The sequence below is a fragment of the Anser brachyrhynchus genome, assembly GCF_964034855.1.
Source record: "Anser brachyrhynchus genome assembly, chromosome: 3".
NCBI lineage: Eukaryota > Metazoa > Chordata > Aves > Anseriformes > Anatidae > Anser > Anser brachyrhynchus.
In genome coordinates this window covers 123,193,312-123,212,216 of record NC_137696.1, presented here as the reverse complement: position 1 = coordinate 123,212,216, position 18,905 = coordinate 123,193,312, and the positions used below count along the sequence as shown (strand labels likewise).

The 18,905-nt window shown below is 46.9% G+C and overlaps 1 long non-coding RNA gene across 2 annotated transcripts; it reads right to left on the bottom strand.

Moving 5' to 3' along the window:
- Positions 1–3,400: 3,400 nt before the first annotated feature.
- On the bottom strand, positions 3,401–5,095 carry LOC308193688. 2 transcript variants are annotated; one of them, XR_013949849.1, is made up of 3 exons: positions 5,081–5,095; positions 4,588–4,758; positions 3,401–3,658 (listed from the first exon to the last, which is right to left on the bottom strand). It is a non-coding gene; the product is annotated as an uncharacterized lncRNA (long non-coding RNA). The 2 variants fall into 2 exon arrangements; XR_013949850.1 differs by lacking the exon at positions 5,081–5,095 and having other exon boundaries at positions 4,588–5,074.
- Positions 5,096–18,905: the final 13,810 nt, after the last annotated feature.

Genomic DNA, 18,905 nt, shown 5'->3' with positions numbered 1-18,905 from the left:
GTAGAGGGGTTTTAAACGTTTACAGGGAGAAAACACCAGTTAGAGGCTCACTGACCTAGCAGGAGGAGACAAAGATGTAACAAGCAATTTCTCAGTACTTCTTTCGGTATGCAAAATTAGAGAGGACAGCTCTTGGTGCTGGCTAACCCTCTGGGCTTAGCTCAAAGTTTTACCCTGGGAAAGCTGCCCTGCAGCATGCATCAGGTTCCCACCTCTGCAGGAGCAACAGGGGATGGAAAGGCCACTATTTCTGTGCTTAATTTCAATGAGGGAGCCACATAAAAATGAGGGAAATGTTAAAAAGAAGACAAAAGGGACAGCTAAAAGAGTTAAATCCTTGCAAACAGATTATTTGCAGGCACCCTGGGAGCTATTTAAGGCCACTATATTGGAGACTCGGAGAGAATGTATGACACCTATTAAAGAAAAGCCCTGAGAAAGAGCAAAAAGAAAAGGTCATAGCAGAACAGTGGGATGAGGGAGATTGTTAGAAGGAAGAAGCTGAAATTGTGTCCAAACGTGGGAAAAAGAAAAGATAATAAACTGTGCCTGACAACGTGTAAAACGCAATAAAGCTGCTCAGCAGAGAATTGCAGGAAGAACTTGCAAAAGGCAAAGAAACCTCCTGAAATATGTCTTCTTTTTTTTTATTTTATTTTATTATTATTTTTTTTCTTCAAACACATCAGAAAAAGAAGCTTGGTGAAGAGTGTGTAGGGCAGGAGATGGATAAAATAGTAATGCTAAGAAAAGCTAAGACCGCTCAGTGGAAACTAAATGAAATATTTGCAGCTGTGTTCACCTTGTGAGAAAGCAAGGAGGTCTTCGTGCCAAGCCTTTGTGGGCACTCGTCAAAGGATTGGTCTTAAATGAAAAGGCAGTGGAAGGGAGGAAATAAACAGCAACAAATCTCCAGCATCCAGAGAGATTTCCCCAAAAGTCCTAGAGGAACTCATGGATTCAATAGCTGCCCTATGACTGCAGCGTGTCTTATTGATGGATAGAGATTTGCTGTGCAAAGGTTGGAGATGCTTATGTTAGGAAAGAAGGAAACTTAAAAGGGGTCCAGGACCAACAGGATGATAAGGTAAGATTGTGCCAGAAACAAATATAAGACATGGGGAAAGACAGGAAAATCTTGTCCTAAAAACCTGCTGGAGCTCTCTGGTGGGGGCAGCAAAAAAAAACCTCAAGGACTAGGAGATGCGCACAGGGGGAGGAGGCAGGGGCCAGAACCAGGGGGCCCAAATTGATGGAGAAGGAGGTCACGGGCAGATCCATGGGGTGTCACTGCAGGGGCTGCAGTGGTAAAGTTGTTCATTAAAGATGCACAAAAAGGGTTGAACGGAAAGATGGTAAAATTTGCTGCTGGCACTGCGTTGCTCGGGGTAATAAAGGTGATGGCTGCGGCAGGACCTCACCGTTTTGAGTGGCTGGCTCATAAACCATGATGAAATCCAGCACAGGTCGATGTAGAGGGATGCACATAGGAGAAATCAGACTAATTTTATAAGTTGAATGAATGGCTCTACGTTGGCTATTCCATGGCTCAGCAGAGACCAGGAAGCAAGCAATCAGCAGAGGAAGAGAGAGCAGGGAACAGCGTCATTACAGGGCACAGCTTGATAAATCTGGGGAGTTCTAGCCAGAAATTTTGAGAGCACTTACTTGCTCTTTTTTAATTTTCCTGTTTCAGGTAGAAAGCGTTTGCCTTCTTCTAATGACAGCTAGTAACCCCGTGCAAGAAGAGGGAAGAGTTAGAGGTGCCGAGACTTTGTGCGCCATTCAGAGGGAGAAACGGGAGCCTTCAGTTTCCTCCTTGTCGGGAAGCTTCAGCTGGAAAAAGTCCTGACGGGTCATGGCTTTGCTACTCAAACAAACTGCACTCAGCCATAAAAGCCCAAGACCCGGTGCAAAAAGCCAATTCTGCCCCGATTGCTGTCTGCGATTGTACGTAGGTACCAGTGACAGCAAAGCAGATGGGCATGCTAACACGAGTCATTGGACCAGACGTTTTCATTATGCCTGGCACTCCTCTTTCTTCCAGGGCAGATGTACGGACTGTCACTACGGGAAAAGACAGATCTCTAAAATGTATCGCACCAGACAGTGTGGTATCTCCAGATTTGTGTGGTAAGTGGGTTTTGCTGCTGTGTGCAGCTTGTTTCCTCTAAAATGTCTCTGCAGAAGTTGTTATATTTCACTGAAAATAAGACATAGAGAAAAATGGTGGGAAAAAATAAAAATAAAATAAAAAGCACCATCTTACAACCAGGATCCAATCTGTTATCATCCTGCACGTTCCAGAAGCAGGGCTCAGAAACGCAGCTTTTCTCTTGGAGCTGCAATTTATGGTGCTGTTTGAACAGGTACTTACTGCAACTTCACAAGTTAACTCTCGCTGCCAGATAGGAAAGACCACGAATTTCTCCCCAAATACCTGTCCTTTCAGGTAGTGGAGCACCATGAAAGCTTTAAATGAGAGGGGTCCATAAATGACTGCATTAAAATGAGGACGTTTTAGATGAAAACCATTCACGGTCGCTTCATTACTCTGCTCAGGCACGTTCTTTATAGTAGTCTCTGCTTTGTCATTGAAAAATGTGGTTTCTTTTCCAGGACCCAAAAACGTGAAGAAGGGCATCATATGAAGGGCACATAGACAGTGACACAGTTTTCTAATTGGAAAGTAGCTACAGAGAGACAGGATAAGGATGGAGATAATCGTTGTAACAGAAAGGGATGCTGCAAATCTTCCCTTTACAACCCCTGCTAGGGCAGTGTATTGGCAGTGCAGGAGGGGGAGCGAGAGGGCAGAGGTGCTCGGCTACCTGCTGGTCTCAAACCAGCACAGGCTGCTGTGTGCCCTACGCAGAAACCCTCTAACAACCCCAATCGATGCTGCTGGTGGTGCAGAGGAGCCTTTGGGAACCAGAGGGCAGGAGCAATGCTCCCCTAAAGGTCCTTCTAGACAAGGGCCCTGGGGCATGGTGAAGGGAGGACAGACTACGGCACCCATCGTTTCCTGCTCGCTACCCGGTCCTACTACCAACAGGCTTGCCAGGATCTCGGAGGGATATTGATTTTTTGAGCCCCACTGTTAGAAATGGCTCTCTCTCCCCTAAAACCCATGGGCTTTGCCATGCAGCCCCAGGGGGGAAAGGACACCCAGGGGGGTGTTATTCTAACCAGCCTTTTTCCACCCACCATTGACTAAATTATCTGTGGGAAAAAAAAAGAGGAAAACGCCACATGTTTAGCTCTTTTGCTATCAGTTTTGTGCAAAACCCACCGATGAGACATGCTGCTAACGGGCCTTTTGGGCTGTGCTCAGGGAACCATCTTAACCCTCCGCCTGGGGTCACGGGACGCGAGTAAGCACACCACACACAAATGGGAGTTACATCTTTTTGTCTCTTTTTATTTATTGAGAGGAGGGGATGACACTTGGGTTCGACAGTCGAGAAGCCGCTCCCAAAGCCACCGAGCTGCCTCCTTGTCCCCGGGGGCTCCTTGCCCAGCCCTTATTTCCCCTTCCAGCCGGGCGGCAGGCAGCAGTAGAACTTGCAGTCGGAGGACAGGGACCACACGTCCGCCTTGGAGCACTTGCTGGAGCAGTACCCGACCTTGGGGCAGTACTTCCTCACCTGCCCGTAGCCTGCAAGAAGAAAGCAGAGGGAGAGTGCTTGGGTTAGGAGCGTGCCCTTGTTCCCTGCTCTCCAGCCAGGGCCAGCTGGTGATAGAGGTGCTCATCTGTGCAAGACAACATTTGTTCATCGTGTTCCCCTCCTTAAGAGAGGGGACCGGTGTTCTCATGGCAAAACGGCGAGAGGAACACCAAAGTGGTTTGAAAACGCGAGCTGGTATTCCAAATCTGGAAGGTTGCTGCGGCAACCAGAAAGCTGACCTGCAGTAGAGAAGGTGAAAAAAAAATTAAAAAAAAAATCAAGTGCCAAGCACTAGTCACCAAGGTGGGAGACTGTTTGAAAATGATGTCCTGAGTGAATGGATACTGGACTGGGAACCCTTCTGAGCCCAGAATCCCCCTTTGAGTCACTGAAGAGGGAAGTGGGAACCCTGCTGCAGGGGTATGCGGGGGAGCAGTGTTCTGGATGTGAAATATCCTGAGAACAACCTCAGAATCAGCTTGGCACAAAAGGGGGCATCGTTGGACTGAAACAGAGACACCACAGCCCAGCTCACCTGGACCTAGAAGACATCAAAAATATCTAAAACACCCAAAAGTGTTTTTTGTAGTACTTCAATTGTAAAGTGAGTTTTTCTATAACAAGGATATCTATTTTCTAGCTGCAAGGTGCTGCTCAGTTGCCCGCACACGAACACCGAGCCCTGTTTAAAGCAACCTGGGATAACCAAGTCATCTACATCTGCAGGAGACCAGCAGCTACCTGCCTAACCTAAGGATGAGATGCCTACATGTGTGCAACTAAATAATAGCCTTTAAAGCCAATAAAGACCCCGAGCTGTCTATGAAGCATGGCACACTCCTCTGTGCTGCAGCCCTGACCCCCATCTGGCTCTCCCACCACTCTCCCAATTATTTTCCAGTGCAATTTGCCCGCTTACCTGGGGCGGCCAGGGAGACCAGCAGGAAGACGGCGAGGACGAGGCAGAGGAACCTCATGGCTGGGGTCGAGCTGGGATCTCAGCGAGGCTGGACGGAGAAGAGCCGGAGCGAGCCTGAGCTGGACACCGCTGAGTGGCGAGGCTGGGGATCCTCCTATTTATAGTGAGTCCCTGAGCAGAGAGGAGGGCTCTGGGGAGGTCCTGCTGCTTGGCAGACCTCTCACGGTTCACAGCACAGCACCCTCCTGCCCCTCCACCCTGCACCTCGCTATGGTGGCGAAACTCTGCCCTCCCCAGCTCTGCTGTCGGAAATCACAGGGAAATAAAAGGAAAATCATTGACTGTGACAAGAACCAGCGGTGAACAGATAGGACAGATCTGCTGGGGCAGAGGGACCCGAGACAAAGCGAGATCGGTATCACAGGGTTGCATTTCTCAACCTTGGGAGGAGAGGCGAGTTATGCAACAGGGCTGAGTGGTGGATGCGACGCACCGATAGCTCTCCCCCCACCGTCTGGACCAGTCTCTGGACATGCTGAAAGGGTGTGTGCTGGGATGTTAACTTTCCCTGCAGCAGCCCATACAGTGCTGTGCTCTGCACTCGTGGCTAAAACAGCAGTGGTATCACACCAGTGTTGTGTCTGCTGCTGAGCAGTGCTGGCGCAGCATCAGGACTCCCTCTAACCCCCCCTAGGGGGTGGGCAAAAAATGTGAGAAAAGAAATATCACCAGGGCAGCTGACCTAAACCAACCAAAGGGATATTCCATACCATATGATGGCACTGAAGGGATGCACGACGCGGACTCCTGATGGCTCTTGAACAAGGAGACGTTTATTGCCCTTTTTCACTACTACATATACCTCCCCCGTAGCCCCATGTGCTGTCCACGCGCCCGAATCCGTCTTACAGTCGGTTAGAGACCCTCAGACACGCGCCTCGAGCCAGCCAGCAATTGGCCACTGCCCAAAGCTCATCTTTAACACTGTAGCCAATTCACTTTATCTCGACCTTGCTCAAATTTTTGGTTCTACCGCTGTTTTCCTCATTATCTCTAACTCAGGGACGTGTGAGACAGCGCAAAGCTCCCTGCGAATTCCTTTCCCACACGTCACACTCAGCCATAAAAGATGGAAAAAGGAAGAAGAGGGGAGGGGTGGGCTCTCGTTGTGAAAACGTCTGTCCTCCTCCCACACACTGGCGACATGCGTTGAGGCCCTGCTTCAAGGAAGTGGTCAAGCATCGCTCATTTGTGGGAAGCAGAGAGTAATTTCTTTCCTCTGCACTTCCACATAGCCTTTACTTGTTTTGTTTAGTTTTCCCTTTCCCCTTCCATTTTCCCCTTTCCTTTTTTTTTCCCCTTTAGTTAAATTGTTAATTGTTTAGTTAAATTGTTTAAATTGTTTAATTAATAATAATCTTTCCTTAATAATTATTTATTTTTTTCCTTTAATTAAATCGTCCTTATCTCAACCCGTGAGTTGTTCTTTCCTTTACTTCTTCCCCTCCTCATCTAAGGAGGGGGAGTGAGAGAGCGGTTGTGGTGTTCAGCTGCCTGAACCACCACAGGGTGTCAGGGTCTCGGCTTGGGAAGGACCTGGTGTCCACGTCCCCATCTCCGCCACCGTGGGAACCACGAGTGCAAATCCCCTTTAATTAATTTAGCAGAGACCGTGTTCAATGTAGCTCCTTGTGTCGTCCCCTCTCACCCTGCCACTGGGAAGAAGGGAGCCTGGATGTGCTGACCATCGTCACCTCTTCCTCAAAAACCCTCCAGACAGAGCTGTGGTCCAAGTGGGCTTTCTTTCTGGGGCACACATATTCTGATCCCTGCTACGGTCATTCATGGCAGTGAAACCGAAGCTGCCCGCAAGGAGTTTGCAAGGCAGGAGGGCCTCAGCCCTGAGCAGCGGCGTTAGCAGGTGGCAAATGAGATTCAGTGATGGCAAACTTACTCTCACCTTCCAGGAAAGAGGTGCTCCCGAAAAGAACTTCAGAAAAATTCACCTCCAGTGTCTGGAGGCAGCCAGAAAGGAAATCTGAGTGCTGGGATTTATGAGGATGGGCGCTGACAAAAATTGGTGTGTCACTGTACCAAACTTAAGGGTACTGCATGCCACACACTGTGCGTGCTGCTGGTGTCCTGTCTCTGCAAATACTAGGACAAAAAGTGGTATAAAGGATGGTACAAAGTACTCCATCCCACAGGAACCCTATCCTATATGCAACACGGAACTGTCATTGCTACACTTTAAGCCCACTGTTTACCATCCAGCCCACAGTAGGCATGGAGAACATATGTAATCCCCATCCCATGACCTTTCTCTTCCAGATTTGCAGGGCATCACAGCTCCCACTTTTTTTTTCTCATCATCACGATCTCAGTTATTGAAGATTTTTGTTATAGACTGTATTTTCTTGGTCCATTAACCCTCTCAGCTCTAGACTCTATGCAACTATTCCACCCCATCTTGGAACACGGTGCTTAGACAGCGAGCAGTGCACTACCTGAAAGTTTAGCAGTCAGCAGTAATAAATGGATCGGTTTAAGTGCCTGAGCAGTGATAACCCTTAATACGTATACAAAGAAATAACGATTTCTGCCGTTTCCATAGCAGGATGACATTGTACCATTCTGTGCACCTCGCTGCCCAGTGCAATCCCACGCCTCTCCTGCAGAACTGCTGCACTGCCAGGTATTGCCTGCTCTACCTTCTCCAACGATTGCTCCCGTCTTTTGCAAACAATGCAGCTCACCAGCATTCTCCCACATGCTGCAGTCCCTTTCAGCCTGCTGTTTGCAAATTTAGTAAGCACAATCTTTATTCCATTATGCAATTTGGTAATGAAGACCCCGGATAGTCCAGGACTCAGAACAGCCCTCTGAGATGTCCTTCTGCCATCACCATGGTAACTGGAAATTTAGTAACTCGTGTTCATAGACCGTTTTGCCTTCATTTCCTTTAGGCCAATGTCATGATCAATATGGACGGAAAAAAAGAGAAAGAAAAAAAAAGAGAGAGAGAGAGAAAAAATACCCAAATAGCTCTAAGGCCAAATGAATGTGATGAAAATGTTGTAGAGCATCAGGTTGGAAAAGACCCTTGAAGAACGTCACTGACAAAGTGGGGATGAACACAACCTGAAAACCGTTTCCTATGATGGATTTGATGCCCCAGTGCTGTCCGCCAGGTCTGTGCCTTGCAGATGGTGTCAAGAGCCACTGCCTGATCAGAAGGACGCCCAGGCCAGATTCCTGCAGCCCTGGAGAGCAAACCTGCCCCAGACAGCTCCTGCTGCTTGAGCAGGGCTGCAGCCCATGGTGCTGGGTGGCCGAGTGCCGGCAGCTGGATCTGGAGGAGGGGGAATTGCCCCTTTGTGTCCAGATTGGTGCAAGCGGCTGGGAGCTGGGAGGTGAAGCCTGCTGGAACATGGCCCCAGCCGCCGGGCACCTTTGGGAGTGTGTCCAGCAGGTTGCAGTGACATTGCACGCGCCAGAAAGCAAATGCAGCCTCTCCAAAGATGGCTTTGCTTGAGTTCCTCCTCTGTTTGTATCAGGAATCCATCTCTAAGTACCAATATCTCTGTCTTTGTTTGTGATGAGTATTGTTCTCGGTTCCTGGCGTGCCAAGATCTCAGCTGGCCCCCACACATAAGCATTTTCTTTACTGCTTCATTCTTCTCTCGTTTTTCTCCATGCCCACCACAACAGTTAGGAAGCTAGAGAGGACAGAGAGAGGTGGAAGGTGAAAATTCAAAATTACTGCCTTCAGAGTATTCTTGTCTGGGCAACCTGCAGAGGTACAATTTTGAATACAGTATAGGTCTCCAAAGGCCGTAATTGTTGTATGTTCAGATTCCTGAAGACTAAACCGGAGAAAGACTCTTCCAAATCTCTCCTCTGCTTCTCTTTTACACTATTACCATCTTTCTCCATTCTTCCCCTTATTTGCCCTTTCTCCCAATTATTTGACACTACACGTTCATACCTTCCTAGTCCCCTTCTTCATTCTTTTCTTTTCCTGTTTGTTCTTGCCTTGATTTTTTTCTTGTTTCCCATGATCACTGCAAGGAAATAACTCTGCTCATTTCAGCAATTGGCCATTCATAAGCTTCTTAAATGAATAATTCAATTTACTTGAATTAAGCTGCTGAGCAGCTTCCTTTTTTCTTGACAAGCAATTGTTGGTTTATTATTTTTTTTAGACGCGTTTTATTTTACAGATACTGAATGTATATGTTCCTATAAATGCTCAACAGGGAATCCCTAAGTCAAGCTACTCACATTTGAATACAAATAAACACCACCACTCATTGCTAATGTTGGCTCAGCATGAGGAGCTGCAATGTTTGCATGGATTCATCTTTTCTGGATGCAAAACCAACCGCTATAATTTCTTCCTTTGAGTTAAGGCACGAGGGCTGGAAAGGATGAGTCCGGGTGAGTCTAAGGGTAGACAAAAGAAAGCAGTGCTGGGAGATGCTGAAGCACTCCGTACCACAGGAGAAACAACAGAGCTGGAGAAGAGCCAGCAGAGGAGGGGAAGGATCTTTTATGTTTCTTCACAAAGCATATTTTTCATTGTATTTTCAAATTAGATATGATGTAGCCTTGATGTAATTCAGGTTTTTTTAAGCAATTCTGGGACCGTTTGCCCTCAGGCGAATCACCCAGCCACCTTGTGCAGATATTTCATGGGGCTTATTTCTTTCCAACCTGTTCCTGGTAAGAATAGTGACCTCTGTGATCCTCGTATTGTTTACACAGGCTGCCTCTGTACCCGTAAATTAAATATTTTCCAGAGCAGTAATAAGAAATGTAGAGCCCTTCATTATTAATATAACTTTGGGCCTGTTTTCCCTTGTTCCTTACTTTGCAATTATCAATTTTTGTGACTCTTTCCCAAAATGCATAGCAGTGAGCATAGACTAGGTCTAGCAATACGCCTGCTTTAGAGCATTAGGTACTGAGGACTTGCGGCAATGATAATTGTCAGATTAATTAGACTTGTACGGTACTGCTCATTAGGTGCTCCAGGAAAGACAGATGCAATGAATGCAGGTTTAGAAAGTGTGTACCTCGACAGCTCTTTAAAACCAGACATAAAATATCCAGGAAGTGAAATGATGATGCTCTTTGCTGGTTTTAAGCTACAGCCTTTGTATTTCACCTGTAATAATTTATGCTGGGCACATTTACAAGGAGGGAGGAGGGCAGTAATAAAAGTATCCTATTGTATCCCATCCTGTTCCACTCTACTCTGTGTTGGTGCGGCCTCAGCTTAAGTACTGTGGCCTGTTTTGGGAATCACCGTATAAAGAGGACATAAAATTATTAGGGAGTGTCCAAAGGAGGGCTACGAAGGTGATGAAGGGTCTGGAGGGGAAGGCGTGTGAGGAGCAGCTGAGGTGCCTGGGTTTGTTCAGCCCAGAGCAGAGCAGGCCGAGGGGAGGCCTCACGGCGGCCTGCAGCTCCCTCACGAGGGGAGCGGAGGGGCAGGCGCTGAGCTCTGCTCTCTGGGGACAGCGACAGGACCCGAGGGAACGGCATGGAGCTGGGACAGGGGAGGGTCAGGCTGGGGGTTAGGGAAAGGTTCTGCACCCAGAGGTGGTCGGGCACTGGGACAGGCTCCCCAGGGCAGTGGTCACGGCACCTGGCTGCCAGATTTCAAGAAGCATTGGGACGATGCTCTCAGACATAGGGTCTGGTTTTGGGGTGGTCCTGTGTGGAGCCAGGAGCTGGACTTGATGGTACTTGGTGGTCCCTTCCAACTCAGGATATTCTATGAGTCTATGATTTCATCCCATCTTATCTCATCCCATCCCATTCCCTTTCAAGGGTGTCAGGCACCAACAAGCTTCCATGACATCCTTCTGTTGTAAACAAGTACGTAAAAAAACTCATTTAGTTCTTTCAACAAGACATGATATATATATATATTTTGTGGCTTGTGGTGCTCAGGGGACCTCCCTTTTCCACTGTTCTTGGCTTACTAAATTCAGAAGAGGGATTTGGTGAAACTAGATGGCCTGGGCCACAACAGCTCAGGACTGTGCCGACCATTTAGGAGTACAGCCCTGCTTAAGTTAGAGTATGGATGCCCTCTAGGTAGCTCAAGATGGCAACATTTACCGGTATTAAAGAAAGAATCATCGTTAAATATAACCAGATTTGCAGGACTTCATAAGTTGTGGAGTTGCACTCAGTGACAATTTCCCCTGGCAAAGGGCATCCACTTACGAGTTGAACATCTCCAGCAAATGAAGACACTACTACTTCTGTTAATAATTACTCTCACTCTTAAGAACTAAGCTTTCTTTCTAAGTTTAGTCTGTCTAACTGAGAAGCAGCAGCATCAGGAGGTTATGCCTTTCTCTGTTCAGTTAAACAGCTCTCTTTGATTTTTGGTTTTCTCCTTTGATTTTCCCTGTGAAAACAGTTACACCCTGAATGGAATCACTCCCCGATAATTTGATAAGCCCCTTATCCTCCTGCAGGGTGACATTTCCTACATTTTACTATATAAATCTACATCCTTTTTCCAAAATATATTCTTTCCAGCAGCATCACCAACAACCTACATTCTGTTTGATGTGAGTCAGCAGTGAATCCTTGCAGCAGTCAAGGCCAACTGCATACTGAGCTGTATCAGTAAAAGCATGGCCAGTAGGTGAAGGGAAGGGGCTGTTTCTATCTGTTTGGCTCTTGGGGACTGCATCTGGAATCCTGTGACCGGTTTGGGGCTCTTCAGTGCAAGAAAGATCCCAATAAAGGCATGAGTCCTCCTTTGCTTCTTTCTGGAGTTCGAAGTCCCTGTTGCATTGCTCTTCTCCAGAGGTCTCCTGTGACCAGACTAAGACAGCTCTTAGTTTGCCTGTTCTGGCGATGAGCTATTTGCAAGAACAGAGTCTTGATTTTAGTCTTCTGTCACTCGAACAACAATTTCACACCACAAACAATTTTACACAGTGAATTTCATGATTTTTTTACACTGTGAATCTCATCTCATATTACTCCAGTCTTCATGACAACCCAGTTCTTGCTGTATGTTACTTTAATCTTTTTTTTTCTTTCTTTATTTTTTTTTTGTTTCTGTACTGATGGAATACACTAGATTTGGGTCCAGTACATTGCTTTTTCATACTTGAATTTTTGTTCTAAGAAGAATGACCCATAAGAAAATTTCACAGCAACTGCCCCCCTGCGACATGTTCCCTTTCAAGGTTATTCCTCAGCCAATTTACAGTGCCTTTACTAACACCCCCCTTCCCCCTACACACTTCATTTAATGTAGTCTTTCACAAACTAACAGTCTTTACTGAAGTGCATTTGATAAGATCTGATGCCTTCTCTTTGCTAAAAAGCTATTTCATCAGGTTGGTCTGTTGAAAACTATTCAGCTGAGAACCCCTGATGCATTTTCTTTTGTATTCTTGTTTGCCTGTTTGTTCCCAAAGCCTTGCATAATATTGAGATCAGATCATACTCGCCTGGATAATTTCTGTTCTCGCTCTGAACTGTAATAGTGCTTGCTGTTCTCAGATTGTAGTGTATCCCCCACTTACCAGATTCCTGAGAAATTCCTGTTGTTTAATCCCAGTTTTATGAGCCCCTGTTCTGAATTTGGGGAAGGGTAATATTAAATGAACTTTGTGGGTCCCTTCCAAACGAACTCTTCTACTCTACTCTACTCTACTCTACTCTACTCTACTCTACTCTACTCTACTCTACTCTACTCTACTCTACTCTACTCTATTCTCTAAATAAGGCTCTCCTTCTTTGGGACTGACTTTCAGTGAGGCCTTTTCCAGTTATTTGCAATTTTCTGGCCTTACTTATTCCTGAATACCAAACCAAAATATTCATCAGTGTCTGTTCCTGCACACTCTGCAAATCCACCTCTCTACAATAGCAGCTCCACTTTGCCTCTGATCTTACAGTTACAGAGACTTGATGGCGAGCTATGGCACGGCTTGACTTTTTCCAGTGCTCGCTTTCTCCCTGTCCTTTTTGATTTCCAAAATGACAATTCATTGCTCTGAATTTATCCCACTCCCTACAACAGGGAGGGGAACAAAAGGCATTTCAGCATGCAGGAGCCTGGCTGACCCTGCTGGGCTACCCTATTGCTAATCTCTTTGTCACATATAAGCGTGGGTACTCTGCCCATTTCTTCTTTATTAACTGCAACCATTAATTGGGTTCCGAAGGGAAAGGTTTTCATTTCTGAATATCCAACAGAGAGAACATTTAATCCCGTGCTGAGCATCCTTTTTCCCTGACGAGCAATTTTTCAGACGTGGCCTCAATCTACTACACTCATCCTGGGAAACCCTAATTCATCCTATCCAGATTTGATCTGAAACACTCACCGCAACCTTAGCAGTCACTGCTGAACTGACAACACCAAGATGCAAATCCTGTTCCTGACATTTAAAGCTATGTGCCATTTCCCACAGTTGTGTAGCTCTTGGGACCTGTAGACACAGAGAGAAATGTGCAGATAAATGCTTACTGTAACCCGAAGAGCACAAATCTATGGGTGTTTGTAGGAAAATGCAGCTGTGGGAAGCACAATTGCTGTATAGAGACGATGACTTGGTGGCTAAGGAGGGTCCACAGATGAAGAAGGAGGTCGGCTGCAGCTGCTGCTCCTCTACTCTTCTACAAAACCTGTTGTTCCCTGCTCGTTCTAAATTAGACATGAGCTGCCCTCACTGTTCCTGTCCTCTCTTGGGGGATGCTCTATGAAACTTGTCATTCCTTCAAGCTCCCCATGGCTAAGAACGAATTTGGATGTGCAGAGAATGTAAAGGTGGACTAAATGAACTCTTAAGCCCCTTAATAACCATGGCAATCCTGTTCACTTTGTAGTGAGGAACTAATAGTTAAACAGGCTGCAATTTCTTACATTACAGGGCAGCTTGCCAGGTTTCACATGGCAGTTCTTATCTTCTAACATAACCCCCTTTTTTTTTTCTCTCTTTTAAGCAGAAGCCCTCATCAAATCTCTATCAAGCCCAAGAGGTTTTAGTTTAGAAGATATTTTAATTTATACTTTTCTAGAGGCAATTCATGATGCAGCTTTCTCCGGAATGATCTGGTAAGTTCCTAAATTGGGTCAGACCCCCAAGAACCCAGCTTTGAAGACATGAAGAATTACCCCAGCATATGCACCTCCTGGGACACAAACAACTCGATCCATATCCCATGGAAAAAACACCCAGAACTATGCTTTCAAAGCACTGCAGCTTTTAAATAGTAACCAAAAAAAAAAAAAAAAAAATCAGATCAGAAGCAGTTTGCTTTATCAGCTTACATTATCCTCATTTGCTCTTTCAGGAGTAGGTGGAAGGAGAGCCCTGCTCACTTGAATGACATAATGCTTTCCTCTGGACCCCAGAGAAATCAGAGCTGTCTCTGTTACAGACTGCAGTCACTGCATAAATGGCTGTTTAATTATCTTTCCGCTTAAAACCATGTGCAGGTCAAGATCATTTCATTAATGCCCCCCTGCTCCTTTTTTTTTTTTTTTTCAGGCTGCTGTCTAATGGAAAATATTTATAACCACGGGGGTTTCTCCTCTGTGCCATCAGCTTCTTCTCTCTCTCTTTCCAAGCTGGGGCTCCCTTTACTTCAGGCAGTAGAAGGCTTCTTAGAAGGCAGACGTGGACCCCAAAAACGAACAGCAAGGCCACACTGTGATGCCTCTTCCAAGCCTGCACCACCAGTTCCACATGTTAAATGATGTCCACAGCTCTCAGAACACCTCTTTGTCCACCTAATCAATCAGGTCACGATTATTTAAGAACACGTCAATATACAAAAGATTCTTCAGCCCCCTTATTAGGCTGATGGATGCCTCTTAGGCATTAGCTGATGTTACAAACGACGATATTTTCTGTAGAATTCAAGCTTTTTTCTCCCCCCAGCAATTTCTGGAAAAGCCAAAAGCAGATGTCAGAACAACTTCCCACATGGGTAGTAGTGCTGGAGAAAGCTCCGGGGACAGTTCGTACCAGAGCAATTGTTCTCGCTCTGTCAGAATAATTGCAGGCAACTTTGGCACCGAACTATCTGCACGTTTTGGATGGCCAGCCATGAAGACACTCCGAGAGCACAGAGACCTGCAGGTTTATCTTTGGCCAGTTCTCCTCCTGGGAATGATTTCCCCGAGCTGAGGAGAAAACCAGCCCAGAAGTTCCCTTTTCATTGTCCAGACATTTCCCTAATTGAGAAATGAAAGGTAAAAAAACAAAACAAAACAAAAAAATATAGAGGTGGAAAAGACAAAAAGCTTTGCAAAAAAACATGATAAATTTCTGATTTATGGACATTATGTAGTGTCTCGTGATTCTGATCCCCCTTTCCTTATGACAAAATGGGAAAGCTTCACTAGAAATCCCTTAAAAAGAAAACAAAAACAAACAAACAAAAAAACCCCACCATACTACCACCACCAAATAACAACTAAATCTATATTCTGCTAAAAACAATTTATTATGGCAATTTAGAGGTGAGGAACAAGCCTGTTTGCAACGTTGGGTACACATGGCTGCTCCATCACGTCCTGGCAGCCTCTGTCCTTCTGTGGTCTCATTTTGCTCGCTCTCCAGGTATCAAATCCTCAGACTTACATCGCTGGGGTTTGGGGAGAGCTGTCCTGGGAAGGTGATGGGTGTTAAGTGGGAAACAACATCTAAGTCAGCTTCGGTCAGCTCTCCTACTCTTAGGATGTTGTATAAATAGAATGACTTCTTTGCTTCTTTATAGGAGGGTTTTGCCCTCTTTTTTGCCCAGACCCACTGGCAATAGTGGTTTTGCCCACTTTTTTTGCCCAGGCACCACAAATGCTCATCCACACTTAAAAGTCGGAGCCAGAGCAGTTTTGGCCTTGGCCAGCTAGCATTGCCCAAACTCTCCCGGGCAGACCTCAGGAGTTAGCAGAGGGACTGACACCCATCAAGCTGACCCCTTTCGGGGAAGCCAGGAGACCTTAATATCCTCTACATGGCCATGCCAGCTGGCCTCGCAGCTGCCTAGGCCCTGTGAATTTCCCACCACAGGTATGGGCACTGCAATCTCAGGTGGTTTTCAGCCACAAACATCCTAGGAAAACATCAGAGGGTGAACAGTTGGGCATCTGGATAATAAAATCAGAACCTATTTCAGGAGTGAAAACAAGCAAACTGCACAGCTCTAGAAGATTACTCGTGCTTCTCCAAGGGGCAAATGGGCACGGGACTGCAGCAGATGGAGGGGGATCCTCTGGCATTCCGCAGCCAATTATGCTTTGGATTTCGCAGGCGAAACCCTGCTGATAGGAGCTCATGTAGGGGAGAAAACCTCGCTCGCTGAAAAGCCCAACATCAGGCGAATTGCCTGCCATTTGGGAGACGTGGCACCATCGGTGGTGCAACTACATGATGCCTGGGGGAGGAACCTCCTTCCAGGAACCACTTTCCACCCAGGAAGAGTGGCCAGAGACCCGACAGCTCCTGATGGTGCTCCTCAGACAGAAAGGAGGACGTGGGAAGAGCCCTTCTCCTGCCGAGGCCAGACAAACCCTTGGCATGGCAAGGGATGGACGTGGAGCAGATGGCTTGGCGTTAGGGACCTGGCAGAAGGATCGCTGGGCGTTTGGCACTGATTCAGCTGCATCTCCTCCTGCCTGGACACCTTCTGGATGTGCAGGCTACTCCTGCATGGTGGGGATGCTGTTTCTCAGGAGGCTTGCAGCTACCAGCCTCCAGAAACTGGAAAACCCCAATTAACCCATTCTCTGCATGTGTACTGTTACGAACCAAGCACAACCTCACAAATATCTGTACATCTGCTCCCCCTCACGCAGAGAAGTCTGTACCCCTCACCTTACATGTGGTTTTGTTTGTGGTGTGCACTGCCCAGCCCGTTGTTTCTCCTTGCCCCGAATAGAGCTGTGGATTTGGGAACGGAGCACAGGATCATCATCCATGCAGTGTGCAGGTCCAACAGAAATTGCACAAGAGACGCCTCGTACTCCTCATCACGTCCTGTTCATCCTCCGTTTGTTAGGAGATGGTAGTGACACCTAATGACCGTGACACCGGCGCTGCGCTGTGCCAGGAGGTGTTGAAATACTGGAGGAGAAGGAGCCTGCCCCAAACGTTCCTGACCTTGTTCCACAGGAGGAACAACGAGCCTCAGGGAACGGGGGGGCTCAGAGCTTTCTGTGGAGAAAAAGAGATTTGAGCCCAAGGTTTTTGACTACGAGCCTTTCAGCTTTTCCACCCAGCAGGTCATTTTCCCTAAAGGCAAAAAGAAAGAGGCAGGCAGTGAAACCCATGTGAGTGCTACTCCTCTTAGGAGACACATTTCCAAAGCACCTCTCACTCATTTTAGTCCCTGTAACATGCCCACAATTTGACGAATGTACTTATTTTTTTTTTCTTTTTTCTCTAAGCTGGGAGAGAGGTGATCCAAGAGCTTAGCCCTGCCACTGTCATGCCTCTACTGGGGAGACCACAGGGCTATACAAATATATATATATTTATATTTATATTTATATATATAAAGTGCCTATCACCATACTGGTAAACACTCTTTTAACCACTCTGATGGCAGGGGTAAGAATGGGAGTTGGCCTATTAGTATCTCACCACTTCTGTTTTCAACCAATTATTAAAAAAAAATAAACTACAAGACTTTGCTGGGGACCACAGGGCTACATCGGCCACATGCTCGTACCCATCAGCTGGCTGCAAGGCAGAAGGAGCTGTGTGGAGCTCCCCCTGCCGAAGCCGAAGGCATCACCAAAGCACCAGCCCTCCAAAAATGCCGAGCTGAGTCTTGCCTCGGAGGCTCCAGACCTACAGGATGGTTGGAGGTTGGATGGGAAGGGAGCAGCAGAGCAAATGTCTGGGGCTATCACCCTCACCATTCCCTGTGGTCTGGTCTTGGAAGCGATGGCAGGTGGAACTGGAAATGAGAGGAGGTAAAATGTGTGCTGATCGCTCTGAGCAGGTGCCCTCTGGTCTTTTTTCTGGGTTTGTTTAGTCAGATTAAACCAAGGATTTCTTGTACAACCATAGGCAAGCAGCACGTCGTGGTCCTTCTCATGGCCCGAAGGTGGGAGGTTGTTAGCTCTAGATTCCCACCAAAGGCTTCCCAGTCCGTCCAGTAAAATCCAGAGAGAATTGGGATTTCTTCCAGGCCATCCCAGAACCAGACTGAAAGTAGCGCTGACACATTTTTAAGTTAAATACAGGACTCCCATGCCCTGGGAGCTCCACAGCTAGGAGAGCCCCCTCTTCTCTCTTGGAGCCACTGATGATGTGGGTCACTGCCAGCACTGCCAAAAGAGCATTAAGCTTCCTTATCATGAACATTTGTATGTGTTTATGAAAAGAAAATGCCATTAAGCAGCTTTCCAAATCATTGTCAGATAAAGAAATCACCTAAACTGCCAGCATTAATAAGACACGCAAGGAAGAACCTGGACAAACAGAGAGTGAACTTGCTGCCAGAGGTGAGTATAAAATTTCAGGTCACTGTACCTAAATACCTGCACAATCTTTCTCCTGTGCAATTGCCTAGAACAGGCCGTTATCCAAAGCTGCCTGCTTGCATCTGCACTGATAGTTCCAGGCCGTTTCCATCGTGCAGGGACTGAACACTCTCAAATTTGTACCACCGAGGTAATCACAAGCAGGATGGTACGGAGCGGCTATTTGCCTCCTCCAAAGGGAGCCCTGGACACATCTGGCATGATTTTCACGCTTTGTTCTTTTCCAGAGATGAAGCAGATTGAGGACTGAGTTTCTTGAGGTGACCGAGATCCGGGGTTCTGCGCCAGTGCCAGCACCCCACTCCTCCAAGCCCTTTGCTTGGGAACCCTTCTCAGTCTCACAAGCACTCAGGGTAAATGCCAGATTTCAGCACTACCCACCTCAAAATCGGTTTTGAATCTTGCTAATTTCCTCATTTTAGTGAAACCCCGCTGTCAGTGAGCCCCATGCCAAGACGTGTTGTCTGTTCCTCTGGCTTAGTCTGGCTGCTGTGTGTGGACAACCTTTGGCTGTGTTTGCTGTCTCGAACTTTGCTAACAGCGATTTAATTCACAGCAGTAACCAAGGGAAAAGTGCACAAATACCTCTCTGCACCCTTATCACCAGCTCTCGCATGTTTGCAGAGTGATGGGACGCATGTCACGGCATGAAGGAGCACCTACAGCCCACGGATGACCCCTTTGACACCGGGAAAGTTTTGGATTGAAGCACAGGGTGACGTACAGGGGGCACAGGCACCAGAAAACCTCAGACCACCACACAGGCTGGGAC